Below are 14836 nucleotides of genomic sequence, written 5' to 3'. Positions count from 1 at the left end.
AAAACGGCAAACAAAATAGAGCTAGAACTATTCTACGCATTACAACGATCGCGTGGGCATAAAGAATACCTAAAACAGAGCTAGAACGCGAAAACTAGGGTCAAAACTAGGTCCAGGGACTAAACTGCGAGAAAACAAAGGTTCCAGGGCCTTCTGCGCAAAAACCATGGACTAAAACATAATTAAACCTTAGATATAGGGTCTAACGTGCAAAAAGACAGGGGCCGGACGGCGGGTTCGAAAACTAGAAAGCTCAGGGGCCTAAACGGTAAAAACAGGGCCGATCTGGAATTATTTTTGAACTAACATGGACTGCGGGTTAATTCTCGGAAAGTCCAGGGTCTCTTTAGCAAAAAGACCAGCGCGAAGCGGTATGCGCAGATCTGATCCGTTGGATCTAGATCGGGAGGCCGGGATCAAATCTAGGCACGTTCTAATCTCGATCGTCCATGCTGGATCGGACGGATCAGGGATATCGCGACCGCGGCCGGCGGCGCGAGTCACCGGAGATGGCTCCCCGCGGCGGTGCTCTCGCCGGAGAAACGCAAACATGCATTCTCGGCCATGGTTTGGGCTCGGGTTTGGTGTGGGAGATAACCCGTGACATGGCTGATGCATCTGGGCACTCAGGTCTGAGGATTAGGGCTCGGTCGGGGCTTGCCACGGCGAGGGGCGGCACTGACTCGCCGGTGTGCCGCGAACTCGCGGTTCTGGCCTCGGTTTGGCTTGAGTTATGGCACTAGAGGTTACGCGCGATGCTACAAAGCTACTCAAGTGCTCGGGTCGGGCTACAGCACAGCGGAGGGCACGGCGGTGGGGTTGCGGCAGAGCTGAGCGGCTCTGGGTTGCCGGCGTGCCGCGATCACGCGGTACCGACCCCAATTAGGGCTGGGATCTGCACTGGAAGCATCAGCGCGGCAAGGGGAAACTATCCGTGGGCTCTCATCGGGACAACGGCGAGTGGCAGAGGGCCTCCGCTATGGCGCGGCGGCGCTGCCAAACAATGGCGAGGAATCCTCGCACGCGCAGAGAGAGAAGAAAAGGGGAAAGGGGCATGGCGTAATTGTTACCCCCTCATGAAGCTGTAGCCGTGTGCAGATGACGAAGATTGGTGGCGCCGAGATGGAATCGTGGCGGTGTAGGGGCGGCTCGACGGAGCTCCTCCACGGGAATTCCTGAGCGCAGCGGGGCCGTGGTCGGAGAAGGAGAGCTCGGCGATGTTCCTGACCCTGAGGTGAAACTCCGGCGTCGGCTTGTGGTGGCTGGGGTGCGGCGGAGCAACGGGTCCACGGCGGTGCGGTGGAGCTTCGAGCTGCGGAGTGTGGCGAGGGTGGCGCTAGGGTTCTGGGCGTGTGTGGCGCGGCGGCTTAGGGTTTAGGGGAGCCACGGCGGTACTTATAGGAGGGCGGCTGCGGTCAACTTGGGTGGGCGCGCCAGGCGGATCGAGGCACCGAAATCACGGCGGAGCCGTTCAGTGCGGGCGTCGCAGCGGGGACGATGGGCCTGATTGGTGGGTCCAGGCTGTCAGCGAACGGAGGAGGGCGAGCGGCTAACGGGCGCGCGCCTGCGGGAGAGCGGCTGATGTGCGAGGCCCGCCTGTCAGCGGCTCAGTGTGGGACGCGGGCTAGAGAGCGAGCAGGAGAGCACTGGGCCGTGAGGGGAGGAGGGTCGCGCGCTGGGCCGCGGGGCCAACGGGCCGGGGTCGGGCCCCGGTAGGAGGAAAAGGAAGAGGGTGCGGGCTGGGAGCTGGGCCAAAACGGGCCAGCTGGGCTGGTTTGGTTTTCTATTTCTTTCTCTTTTCTATTTCTTTCTCTTTTCTATTTCCTTTTCTTTTTCAAACTAACTCAAATCTAATTGAATTCAAATAAAGTTTGAATTCAAACCCTAAGCACTCAACCAAATAAAACTATGCACCGGCATGTATGCACAAACATGTTACCTTAAAATAAATTTTAATTACTTGTGAAACAAAATTTATTTAAATGCAAGGCTAAGCATATAAAATCCTAGGAAATTAAATAAAGCCAATTAAATTTATTATTAAATATGTAAATTTAAATTATGGTGTTACAGCCACCCTAGCCAAACTCCCCACCTGACAATGTCTTCCGCCCGGACCAGCCCGGCAGAGCCAGGCCTTGGAGCAAAAAGGAGGGGCAATGCCCCGCTTTCGACCCACAGAATAAGTAAAAGAACGTTAAAAGTAGTGGTATTTCACATGCGCTCGAAGGCTCCCACTTATGCTACACCTCTCAAGTCATTTCCCAAAGTCGAACTAGGGTCAAGCTCAACAGGGTCTTCTTTCCCCGCTGATTCCGCCAAGCCCGTTCCCTCGGCTGTGGTTTCGCTGGATAGTAGACAGGGACAGTGGGAATCTCGTTAATCCATTCATGCGCATTACTAATTAGATGATGAGGCATTTGGCTACCTTAAGAGAGTCATATTTACTCCCGCCGTTTACTCACGCTTGGTTGAATTTCTTCACTTTGACATTCAGAGCACTGCGTAAAAATCACATTGCGTCAGCATCCACAGGGACCATCGCAATGCTTTGTTTTAATTAAACAGTCGGATTCCCCTTGTCCGTACCAGTTCTGAGTTGGTTGTTCGATGCCCGGGGAAGGCCCCCGAGAGGGCCGTTCCCGGTCCGTCCCCTTGCCGGCACGCGGCAGCCCACTCTAGCCGCGGGAGCAGCTCGAGCAGTCCGCCGACAGTTGACGGGTTCGGGGCCGGGACCCCCGAGCCCAACCCTCAGAGCCAATCCTTTTCCCGAAGTTACGGGTCCATTTTACCGACTTCCCTTGCCTACATTGTTCCATTGGCCAGAGGCTGTTCACCTTGGAGACCTGATGCGGTTTTGAGTACGACCGGGCGTGGACGGTACTCGGTCCTCCGGATTTTCATGGGCTGCCGGGGGCGCACCGGACACCGCGCGACGTGCGGTGCTCTTCCGACCACTAGACCCTACCTCCGGCTGAACCGTTTCCAGGGTTGGCAGGCCATTAAGCAGAAAAGATAACTCTTCCTGAGGCCCTCGCCGGCGTCTCCGGACTTCCTAATGTCGCTGTCAACTGCCATGTCCTAGCTCGGGAAATCTTAAACTGATTCCATTTCGGACAACATGCGTGATCGCGCTGCCTGCCGGTGTTACCCCATCCCTTAGGATCGGCTTACCCACGTGCAAGTTCCGTTCACATGGAACCTTTCTCCTCTTCAGCCTTTGAAGTTCTCATTTGAATATTTGCTACTACCACCAAGATCTGCACCGACGGCCGCTCCGCCCAAGCTCGCGCCCTGGGTTTTGCAGCGGCCACCGCGCCCTCCTACTCATCGGGGCATGGCGCTTGCCCAGATGGCCGGGTGTGGGTCGCGCGCTTCAGTGCCATCCATTTTCGGGGCTAGTTGATTCGGCAAGTGAGTTGTTAGGCACACCTTAGCGGATTTCAACTTCCATGACCACCGTCCTACTGTCTTAATCGACCAACACCCTTTGTGGGTTCTAGGTTAGTGCACAGTTCAGCACTATAACCCGACTTCCGGTTCATCTCGCATCGCCTGTTCTGCTTACCAAAAAAGGCCTACTTGGAGCTCCCGATTCCCTTGCATGGCTCATCGAAGCAGCAGTGCCGTCCTACCTATTTAAAGTTTGAGAATAGGTCGAGGGCGTTGCGCCCTCGATGCCTCTAATCATTGGCTTTACCCGATAGAACTCATAATGGGCTCTAGCTATCCTGAGGGAAACTTCGGAGGGAACCAGTTACTAGATGGTTTGATTAGTCTTTCACCCCTATACCCAAGTCAGACGAACGATTTGCACGTCAGTATCGCTTCGAACCTCCACCAGAGTTTCCTCTGGCTTCGCCCCGCTCAGGCACAGTTCACCATCTTTCAGGTCCCGACGGGTGTGCTCCAACTCGAACCCCTCATAGAAGATCAGGGTCGGCCAGCGGTGCGGCCCGTGAGGGCCTCCCGCTCATCAGCTTCCTTGCGCTTCCCAGGTTTATGAACTTGTCAACTCGCACGCATGTCAGACTCCTTGGTCTGTGTTGGAAGACGGGTCGGATGGGGAGCCCGCAGGCCGTTGCAGCCAAGCATCTTGAGGGACGCGCCTTGCGACGCGTGAGAATCCGCCGTGTCGACGACGGCTTCCAATGGCACTTAAGGCCATTGGGCTTAGGCCTCCAGCGCGGCCGACAACAGTCCACGCCCCGAGCCAATCGGTGAACCAGCAGAAGCCGTTCCGCATATGACCGGGGCGCATCGCCGGCCCCCCATCTGCTTCCCTCCCGGCAAATTCAAGCACTCTTTGACTCTCTTTTCAAAGTCCTTTTCATCTTTCCCTCGCGGTACTTATTCTCTATAGGTCTCTCGCCTGTATTTAGCCTTGGACAGAGTTTGCCGCCCAATTTGGGCTGCATTCCCAAACAACCCAACTCGTTGACGGCACCTCGTGGTAAGACAGGGTCCGGACCGGACGGGGCTCTCACCCTCCCAGGCGTCTCTTTCTAGGAAACTTGGGCCCAGTCCATCTTTGAGGATGCCTCTCCAGACTACAATTCGGGTAGTGTGGCTACCCGATTCTCAAGCTGGGCTGCTCCTGGTTCGGTCACTGTTACTAGGGGAATCCTTGTAAGTTTCTTCTCCTCTGCTTATTTATATGCTTAAACTCAACGGGTAATCCCGTCTGACCTGGGGTCGCGGTCCGAGCATTGAAGCACTATGGTCGTAAATGGGTCCTGTAGGCCAAGGAGCCAGCTGCGTGCCGGGACACTGCACCAAGAACAACTTATGTCACCCACCACATGCAGGTGCCGATACGGTACTCCAGCAGCCCCAACTTCAGCCCACCATGCCTCGAGGCATGGGGAGCCAAAGACCACGTCCGTATCCTAGGGTGGGCTGGGAATGTCTTTTGGCGTGATGCCCAAGCATACGTGCCCTCAACCAGAAGGCCTCGGGCACAACTTGCTTTCAAAAACTCAATGGTTCGCAGGATTCCGCAATTCACACCAGGTATCGCATTTAGCTATGTTCTTCATCGACGCAAGAGCCAAGATATCCATTGCCGAGAGTCGTGTGGATTAAGATAACAACATTGCGCGAGGCATGACCGGCAGGCTGAACATCACCCCGAGCAAGGCAATATCAGTGTTGTGGGTTCTTTGGCGGCCCCTCTCCAACATAACAAAGGCTGCGAGCCTTGGCCGGACCGTAGCCCGGCGACATGGATGACACGTTTGCGGTCTGTTTTGTATAAGTGTCACAACAATGATCCTTCCGCAGGTTCACCTACGGAAACCTAGTTACGACTTCTCCTTCCTCTAAATGATAAGGTTCAATGGACATCTCGCGACGTCGGGGGCGGCAAACCGCCTCTGTCGCCACGATCTGAACACTTCACCAGACGATTCAACAGGTAGGAGTGACGAGCGATGTGTACAAAGCGCAGGGACGTAGTCAACGCGAGCTGATGACTCACGCTTACTAGGCATTCCTCGTTGAAGACCAACAATTGCAATGACTTGTCCCCATCACGATGAAATTTCCCAAGATTACCGGGCCTGTCGGCCAAGGCTACATACTCATTGAATACATCAGTGTAGCGCGCGTGCGGCCCAAAACATCTAAGGGCATCACAGACCTGTTATTGCCTCAAACATCCATGGCCTAAACGGCCATAGTCCCTCTAAGAAGCTTGCTGCGGAGGGATGGCTCCACATATCTAGTTAGCAGGCTGAGGTCTCATTCGTTAATGGAATTAACCAGACAAATCGCTCCACCAACTAAGAACAGTCATGCACCACAACCCATAGAATCAAGAAAGAGCTCTCAGTCTGTCAATCCTAGCTATGTGTGGACCTAGTAAGTTTCCCTATGTTGAGTCAAATTAAGCCGCAGGCTCCACGCCTGGTGGTGCCCTTTCGTCAATTCCTTTAAGTTTCAGCCTTGTGACCATACTCCCCCCGGAACCCAAAGACTTTGATTTCTCATAAGGTGCCGGCGGAGTCCTATAAGCAACATCCGCCAATCCGTGGTCGGCATCGTTTATGGTTGAGACTCGGACGGTATCTGATCGTCTTCGAGCCCCCAACTTTCATTCTTGATTAATAAAAACATCCTTGGGAAATGCTTTCGCAGTAATTCGTCTTTCAAAAATCCAAGAATTTCACCTCTGACTATGAAATACAAATGCCCCCGACTGTCCCTATTAATCATTACTCCGATCCCAAAGGCCACCACAATAGGACCGGAATCCTACGATGTTATCCCATGCTAATGTATCCAAAGCGATGGCTTGCTTTGAGCACTCTAATTTCTTCAAAGTAACGGCGCCGAAGGCATGACCTGGCCAATTAAGGCCAGGAGCACATCGCCGGCAGAAGGCTGGAGTATGTCGGTGCTCGCCGGAAGGCGGACCGGCCGACCCGGCCCAAGGTCCAACTACGAGCTTTTTAATTGCAACAACTTAAATATACACTATTGTTGCTAGAATTACCGTGCTACTGGCACCAGACTTGCCCTCCAATGGATCCTCGTTAAGGGATTTAGATTGTACTCATTCCAATTACCAGACACTAACGCGCCTGGTATTGTTATTTATTGTCACTACCTCCCCGTGTCAGGATTGGGTAATTTGCATGCCTGCTGCCTTCCTTGGATGTGGTAGCCGTTTCTCAGGCTCCCTCTCCAAAATCGAACCCTAATTCTCCGTCACCCGTCACCACCATGGTAGGCCCTTATCCTACCATCAAAAGTTTATAGGGCAGAAATTTGAATGATGAGTTGCCAACACGATGGTCGTGCGATCCGTCGAGTTACCATGAATCATCGGATCAACGAGCAGAGCCCACGTCAGCCTTTTATCTAATAAATGTGCCCCTCCCGGAAGTTGTGGTTTGTTGAACATATTAGCTCTAGAATTACTACAGTTATCCGAGTAGCACATACCATCAAACAAACTATAACTGATTTAATGAGCCATTCGTTGTTTCATAGTTCGAATTAGTTCATACTTGCACATGCATGGCTTAAAGCATATGACTACTGGAAGGATCAACCAGGTAGCACGTCCTTCTCGACAAGCCATCACCGGCTTCTGCACCGGGAATCAACCGGGCCGGCTGTCGTTGTTTCGAAGGTTCCGACTTTGAAAGGAACGAGGAGACAAAGCAGCCTCGTCCTATATTGTTAGAGTCATCCGGGACCAATAGCACAAGCGAGGTAGCCTTGGTGGACATGGCCCGATTAGACCATCACCACGAGGCAATGCCGATTGGCTATAGAACCGACGCATCATACCCAAAGGGTGGACGCGACGAAGGCAACTTGTCGCGAATGGAACTTCACGAGGAACGGGTAGCAGCACGTAAGCACTCATGAAGGGTCGGGCATGGTTCCCATGGGACTGAAGGGACACAGGCGCCAAGAGTCAGCCACACATGTATGGGGGGCCTCCCGGCAGTCCCAGGTCTAACACAACTCATGTGCCACCTGATACACAACAGCCAAGCCATCCAAAGCATCAATCTGCACAATGCATGGCGAGTCTACTTATGAGGAAGGCAGCCAAAGGACCACTGAGCGCGATAACGAACAATATTCTTATCCCACAATTAACCAGATTCGGTGGGAATAGTGACATACCTCAGCCAACTGGTGCAAATTTCTAAGGCTCGAGGACTGAGTTCAAAGGCATGGTGACTAAAGCATCGGAAATCCCAAGCTCGAACGCAGGAGACGAGAGCAAGCCCTACAAGCCCCCGTTGTCTGATCTTGAGAAATGAGTTCAAAGCCAACATGCCCAAATAGCCAGAATCCCCGAGCAACCGAAATCCATTCCGTCTAGCCTTAGCAAGCCCCTAAACCACCTTGTCTATTGGTGCAGTACTCCGAGTGCATGAGAAATGAGTTCAAAGCCACATGACCGGAAGCATTAGAAATCCCAAGCCCAAACACAGGAAACGAGAGCAAGCCATCACCAAGACCAGTCTGTGAGCTCCCTTTGCCTGTTCTTGAGAAATGAGTTCAAAGCCACATGTCCAATCAGTCGGAATCCCCGACCACATGAAGCCACACTGGTCTCCAGAAGTCAGCCTGGTCGAAACCTCAGTGTGGCCGGCCGTCGCCAACCGCACTGTGGTTAGGAGGGTACAACAAGGAGCACCCGAAACAACCCAAAAAACATGGCCAGACATTGTTTCCCAAGTACCCATTCACCGCATCGGCTCCCCCTACTATACCCGGGGGGCATCCCCCCCCCACCCAGAAGTTCTGGGAATTTTTAGCCTTCTGGGAGCATAGTTTTGGGGGTTTGCCTGAAACATCTGTGATAGGGTGAGATAACATGTCTGGGCTCAAAAAATGGCCTGTTTTTGGTTCCGGTCACGCAGGGTGTCGTAAACTCAGCCCTCCCATCACCACCGAAGGCCGATTTCTCCCGTTCTTGAGGCGTTTTCTCTGCGGCGAACCTGATTCCATATTTTAGGGCCGTTTTGGCCCATTTAAATTGTTTGGTCCCGATGTCATACCGAACAGCCGTTAGGCCTATGTTTTCGCCTCCCGTGACCTATAGCACACATTTTTTGGCCGTTTTCATCCCAACATGATCCGTTTGAACCCGGTTGAATGTGGTTTCGTGAGTGGGTGTTGTGTACACCCTTTTCCACAGAATTCGCCCGTTTCAGTCCACCCTTTTCCACAGAATTCGCCTGTTTCAGTCCAATCCCACTTTTTTGCCCAGGAGTCATACTGAACGGCCTATGTTGTCGCCTGCCGTGACCTGTAGCACATGTTTCTTGGCTGTTTTCATCCCAACATGATCCTTTCGCACCCGGTTCAATGTGGTTCCATCTGTGGGTGCCGTGTGCACCCTTTTTCTTAGAACCCGTCTGTTTCGTTTCGATCCCACTTTTTTGCTCGAACGGCTATTCGGCCTATGTTTTCGTCTCTCATGACCTGTAGCACACATTTACTGGCCGTTTCCATCCCAACATGTGGGTGGTGCCATGTACACCCTTTTCCATAGAATCCGTCCATTTCGATCTGATCCCACTTTTTTGCGAAAGGTGTCATACCGAACGGCCGTTTGTCCTATGTTGTCACCTCCCGAGACTAGCACACGTTCCTTGGCCGTTTCCATCCGGTTAAATGTGGTTCCATGTGTGGGTGCCATGTACACCCTTTTTCATAGAAGCCACCTGCTTGGGTCCGATCCCACATTCTTGGCCATTTTCTACCGTTTTTGGCCTTACTTGGATGCTTTGTGTCTAGTTATTGGTGTGAAAGCACTTGGGTGCTTGGTAAATTGTGCGCGCGATCGATGTAATGCCCTTACACTTGTGTGATGTTATTGTTGCTGGCTGGGACAAGCATGTTCTCTCCCGTCCAAGGCACTTTGGTGTGCTTGGTAACTCGTGTTCCTTTGGATCTCGTCCTTTTCACTATGGCCTGCTCGCGATATCTCTGACCATTGTTGCGCGTCCGAGCCTGAAGTTGTGGATTGGAGCGTATGGGGGATGGACGAATCTGTGCGACGCGAGGTTGGATCTCAGTGGATCATGGTAGCACAGCCACTCTACCACTTACAATACCCCGTCGTGTATTTAAGTCATCTGCAAAGGATTCAGCCCATCGCCTGTGAGGAAGGGAGCTTCGAGGCGGCCTGCCATGACTCATCAGCCGGGTAGGCTAAGCCAATGGCACGGGCCCTTGGGGCACGAATGCCCTAATGTGGGTCGGGGCGAGCGGCGGGTACAGGCGCTAGTTGCTACTTGGATTCTGACTTAGAGGCGTTCAGTCATAATCCGACACATGGTAGCTTCGCACCACTGACTTTTCAACCAAGCGCGATGACCAATTGTGTGAATCAATGGTTCCTCTCGTACTAGGTTGAATTACTATCGCGGCACGGTCACCGTTAGCTTCTCAAGCTATGGCCCAGAAGATGCTTCGTGATTACTCTGCTCCATCTGCTATCCAGGTTCCCACCGGACCTAAGGTCAACACTAGTGGAGAGAATTTTGAGATCAAGACGGGTCTTATCACGATGGTGCAGGCCATCTCCAACAGTTCTAGGAGCTCTGCAGTACCTTTGATATTAGGGGAGTATTCCAGGATGCGATTCGGCTCTGTCTGTTTCCGTTCTCTCTTGGGGAGAGCAAAGATGTGGTTCTATGATAACAAGACCGCTGTGGATACCTGGGACAAGTGTGCCAAGGCATTCCTCGTGAAGTTCTTTTCGACGGGCAAAACCAATGCTCTTCGGGGAAGAATTTCAAACTTCCAGTAGGCATCTAATGAGTCAATTCTTGAGGCTTGGGAGAGACTTCAGGAGTACATCCTTGCATGTCCACACCATGGGATGGACAATTGCCTTATTCTTCAGAATTTCTACAATGGGCTGACTCAAACAGCCCGTGATTATGTGGATGCCGCTGCGGGTGGAGCTTTCTTCTCACTGACTATTGAAAGAGCAATAACATTAATCGAGAAGATGGTGTCCAACCAAGGTTGGAGGGATGATCGCCTCCAACCGCGTCAGCGAGGCATGCACTCCGTAAAGGAGGCCGACATGCTCGCGATGAAGATTGATCTCCTCCTCAAGAAATTTGAGGATTATTCCCAAGACAAGGCTCAAATGTAGACACTTCAAGCCTTGGAAGCTCGCTTGACGTGCGAGGTCTATGGGAATGTTGGACATTCGGGGAATGACTGTACGAAAACCCAGGAAAAAGCTATGTACCTCAATGGCAACAACAATAACAGGTTTCGTCCACAAGGAGGTCAGGGGTGGAATCAACCATGCTCATACTACCAAGGAGGTAACGGTAATTCAAATTATTTCAATCCTATCCAACCTACCTTGAGGGATCTTGTCTACAGCCAAGCGAAGATCAATGAGTCCCTTCAGAAGAAGTTGGCCGCTAACGACAAATCCTTGGAGACCATCCATGCCAAGATGGACAGCTTCTCCACAGCTAGCAAGAACCAGCTGAGTTTCAACAAGATGCTTGAAACTCAACTAGCTTAGCTGGCTGCTGCTACTCCTGCTGTTGAATTAGGGAAGATCTCGGGGCAACATGAATCTACCCTAGAAAGCGTCAACGCCGTGACCACTAGATGGGGTAAGCCGTCTAGCAGATCACCTCTTACCAGTTATGCAGAAAAGCTCACTCGACCAAGAAGAAGTTTGTGGGGAGAATTAACGGCAACAATACAGGAGGATCCTGGAACCCTAGTGATCAGTTGCTCGATCTTTGGTTACAACTTTGATCATGCTCTGTGCGACCTCGGAGCGAGTGTCAACATCATGCCTAAGGTAACGTACAAGAAATTAAGCTATCCTGCACTTTCCCCTGCCACTATGTGTGTGTAGCTGGCCAACTCTACCGTGAGGTATCCTGAGGGAGTTGTGGAAAACCTCCTGGTAAAAGTCAAGAACACCTTCATACTCGCGGACTTTGTAGTTCTCGAGATGGAAGGAGATCTCGGGATTCCGCTCATACTCGGGCGACCATTCCTGAGAGATGCAAATGACAGAATTGATGTCAGAGTAGGGAAGATCAGTCACAGCATCGTGGGAAAGACCATGAAATTCAAGTTCCAAAACAAGAGAGAATTATTTTTGATTCATGAGGATAGCAAAAAGCAAGGGTTATGGGCTGAACCCGGTTGGAAAGACTGGGATATTCATCACTCCCCTTCCGAACCAGATTGGGAAGATTGGGAAATCCATGATCCCCCAACTGAACCAGCAGAGGAAGACCAGAAGATCCCTGGTTTCATCACTAACACTGTGTGGGAAGACCTAGAAATCATCTACCCTACACCCGAGGATCCAGTCCTTGCGCCACCTACACCACCAAAGAAGACCAAGAAGGTGTGGCACAAGAAGAAGAAGAAGAAGAAGAAGAAGAAGTCGACGCCCGCTACTACTTCTCCAGGTACGGACGAAACAACCTCAACCTGACCAGGTATGGAGAAAGGTCCTGCTTTTTGAACCCTAACCCAAGAGCTAGCTTGGGGGAGGTCCCCTCCCCTAAGTCAACTGTATCCTTTATTTGTTTTTCAATAAAATTTGCTAAAAACATCTAAAAATAAAATAAAAATTTACTACTTTATTTCCCTTTTTATCATGCGCAATAAGAATATTTTAACTTCTCTTGAAGTTGAAATGATGAGATTTACTTTGTTCTGCCCCACCTGATATGTCTAGTTTATAGCTTAGTGTTCTCTTAAGTTTGAGTTTGTTGGCTATCTAAGATCTTTGCCATGAACATGCAAATTTTGTGGGTTGCAAATGCTTGATCCAAGTCTAGGTTGTTGTGAGAATAGATATGGTAAATAAAGGTATACAATCTTGTTCTAGTGATGCTTGAAATCTAGAGTTTTTGTTTTCAAAAATCTCAAAGAAAGGCAAGTTCCTCAGTGATAAGCAATGTCCTACCAGAGCCATATATCATACACCATAAGAAACCTTATACATATGCTGCTTGTCATTATGTTGAGTTTTGTAAAATTTTGTGACCCTAATGAGAATCTCTTCATGCTTTCTCGATCAAGATCACGTATACGTACACATCCACATCCACTTGCGACATTCCTATACTGGAAATTAGCACCACCACCATCCACCAATAAATGCTCCATGTGATGGCAAACTTTCTCTTAGTAACATCCCAAATAATTATGGTGTTAGACTATGGTTGCCCCAAGAAAAGATGGCATGCCCAACAAGCATGGCCCAAAAAAAAGAAAAAAAAGAGAAAGGGGTAGCCATGTCGAAAAAAAGGGATGATAAAAGAGAGAGGAAGGCAACACTTTGAGGAGTAAGTATGCCATTATCCATCCATCCAATCACACACATGCACATCTTGATCGAGATTGTATGATCTGTTTCTATGTGGATCCTTTCATTGACTTTACAATATATGGAATACATGTATGCCCTGTTCTTACCCTACCCTGAGCTCCACAAAAGTCTTATTTGTAGTAGGGAAGACTGAAGGCAAGTATTGCCCAGGTAAGGATGTCAAAAATATGAGTGTTTCGAGGAATCATTCGAGAAACTTAGCCATGGTTTCGAAAATCTCTTTCAAAAATATCTCCAGATGGATTGCTGATCTATGAATAAGTGAGTGTTGCTCTATGCGCCATTCTAACTCTCAACCGCCCAAGGCCAGGAGAAGGCTAAAAGCCCCATGATGAGTAAGGGACTAAGGAAAAGGTATGAAAGCCAACTCATTCAAATTTATAGATGAATATCTTTGCTATAGACCATGACATGATAGGCAGGTAAGACTCAAAGTGAGTTTCTGATCAACAACCTGATTTGTCTTGCTTTGCTCGGGACGAGCAAAGGACAGCTTGGGAGATCTTGTTGATGCTCAGTAACGACCAATTCTAGGCGTCAACTTGATCAGAAAGTCACGCGAGTTTGTATTCCTTACACGCATTATCTATCAAATAAATCCCGAAACACACTTTAATCCTAGAGAATTGCAAGTTGTATTTTCAAGCTAATTTGCAGGTTGCAAGCACACTTTGGTCCAAGATAAAATCACAGATAAAATTAGAGCACAAGTTAAGGCTCAAATGGACCAAAGCAAGCCCAAAGACCAAAGCAAAACAATTCAAGACAGGCCAAGACACATGGGATTAGGACAAGGCAGCCCAGGATAGGCCAATAACCGAAGTTGGGGGTGGTTGGCGCCATGGGCAGGACGACCGACCACAATGGTTAGCCGACCAGCCCATGGGCCCCAACGCCTTCAACCAGCCACGTGGCAGTAGCTCATTGGCTCCTTATGTTGGTTCTTGGAGGATCAGCTGCAGAAGACGTCCCTACCGGCCGTGTCTCCCTCCTATAAATATGAGAGGAGGGGGTGAAAATAGAACACACACAACTCTCAAGTCTCAACTCACTCTTGCATTAGCTCTATAGGTTAGTGGAGTTTAGGTGAAGTCTAGGAGTCATCGAGTCCCCGGAGTTGCTCAGGAGTTCTGGTATGGGTTCTTCTCTAATTCTCTTGTGTAATTCTCGGTCGTTTGTAATAGATTTAAACTATAGTTACTGATATCTACTTGAATTATATTCTGAGTCATCAGATATATACTTCGTGATCTAGTAGCATTATTAATCAATGCTTGCATTGTGTTATCACCCTGTGCTTGTGATGGTTAACATATTAGCTTTAGAACCCTAGCAACTGCTCCAGTATTCGTATGTTTGCTCTAGTGTGATGTCTGTCCATCCGGGGGGTGGGGCCTCCACGCGGGATGCTAGAGTATCGCTTACTAATGTAGACGTCTAGACTAGTTAAGTGTTGCTAGATGTCGCTCTTTCCCACGGTTTGTAGAGGTAGCCGGCAGGTGGTGACAGCCCTGTCCGTGCCCAATAATCCTCCATGTTCGGATTGGGGGGTAGAAGGTGCATAATGCCGCATAGATTGGTCGGGCTCCTCCCGCCAAGCTATAGGAGCGGTCTCCCTGTTGTACCAGTTTAATCTTCTATTGATCCAATCATAAGATAGCATAGATATAGCTAGCCTAGTACCTTTGACTCGAGCTGCTAACTTTTTCCTTTCACCTTGCCTATAGAATATATTTAGAGTTGAGTGTAACTTGTGTGTGTGTCACACTACCTCCTATCCAATCATTTATCATACCCCTGCTTATGCATTTGAATATCCAATCTAGATTAGTTCATTAAATAGCCTATGTACTTCCATTCACCACCTTCCCTGTGGAAATATAAATGACACCCCAGTATACTCCCGGGTAAAATGCTACAGTGGTATTCTGTGCGCTTGCGGATTCGTTCATGGTTCATGAAATA

The 14836-nt window shown here is 50.1% G+C and overlaps 2 non-coding genes across 2 annotated transcripts; both read right to left on the bottom strand.

Moving 5' to 3' along the window:
- Window positions 1-4918: 4918 nt before the first annotated feature.
- LOC120684270 lies at window positions 4919-5074 on the bottom strand. Its single transcript, XR_005679235.1, has one exon. It is a non-coding gene; the product is annotated as a 5.8S ribosomal RNA (ribosomal RNA).
- Window positions 5075-10255: 5181 nt separating this feature from the next.
- On the bottom strand, window positions 10256-10362 carry LOC120684140. Its single transcript, XR_005679121.1, has one exon. It is a non-coding gene; the product is annotated as a small nucleolar RNA R71 (small nucleolar RNA).
- Between the last annotated feature and the right edge of the window lie 4474 nt (window positions 10363-14836).

The sequence above is a fragment of the Panicum virgatum genome, chromosome 7N, assembly GCF_016808335.1.
Source record: "Panicum virgatum strain AP13 chromosome 7N, P.virgatum_v5, whole genome shotgun sequence".
In the NCBI taxonomy this organism is placed as follows: Eukaryota; Viridiplantae; Streptophyta; class Magnoliopsida; order Poales; family Poaceae; genus Panicum; species Panicum virgatum.
The sequence above is the reverse complement of the archived record's forward strand: the minus strand, read 5'-3'. Positions and strand labels throughout refer to the sequence as shown.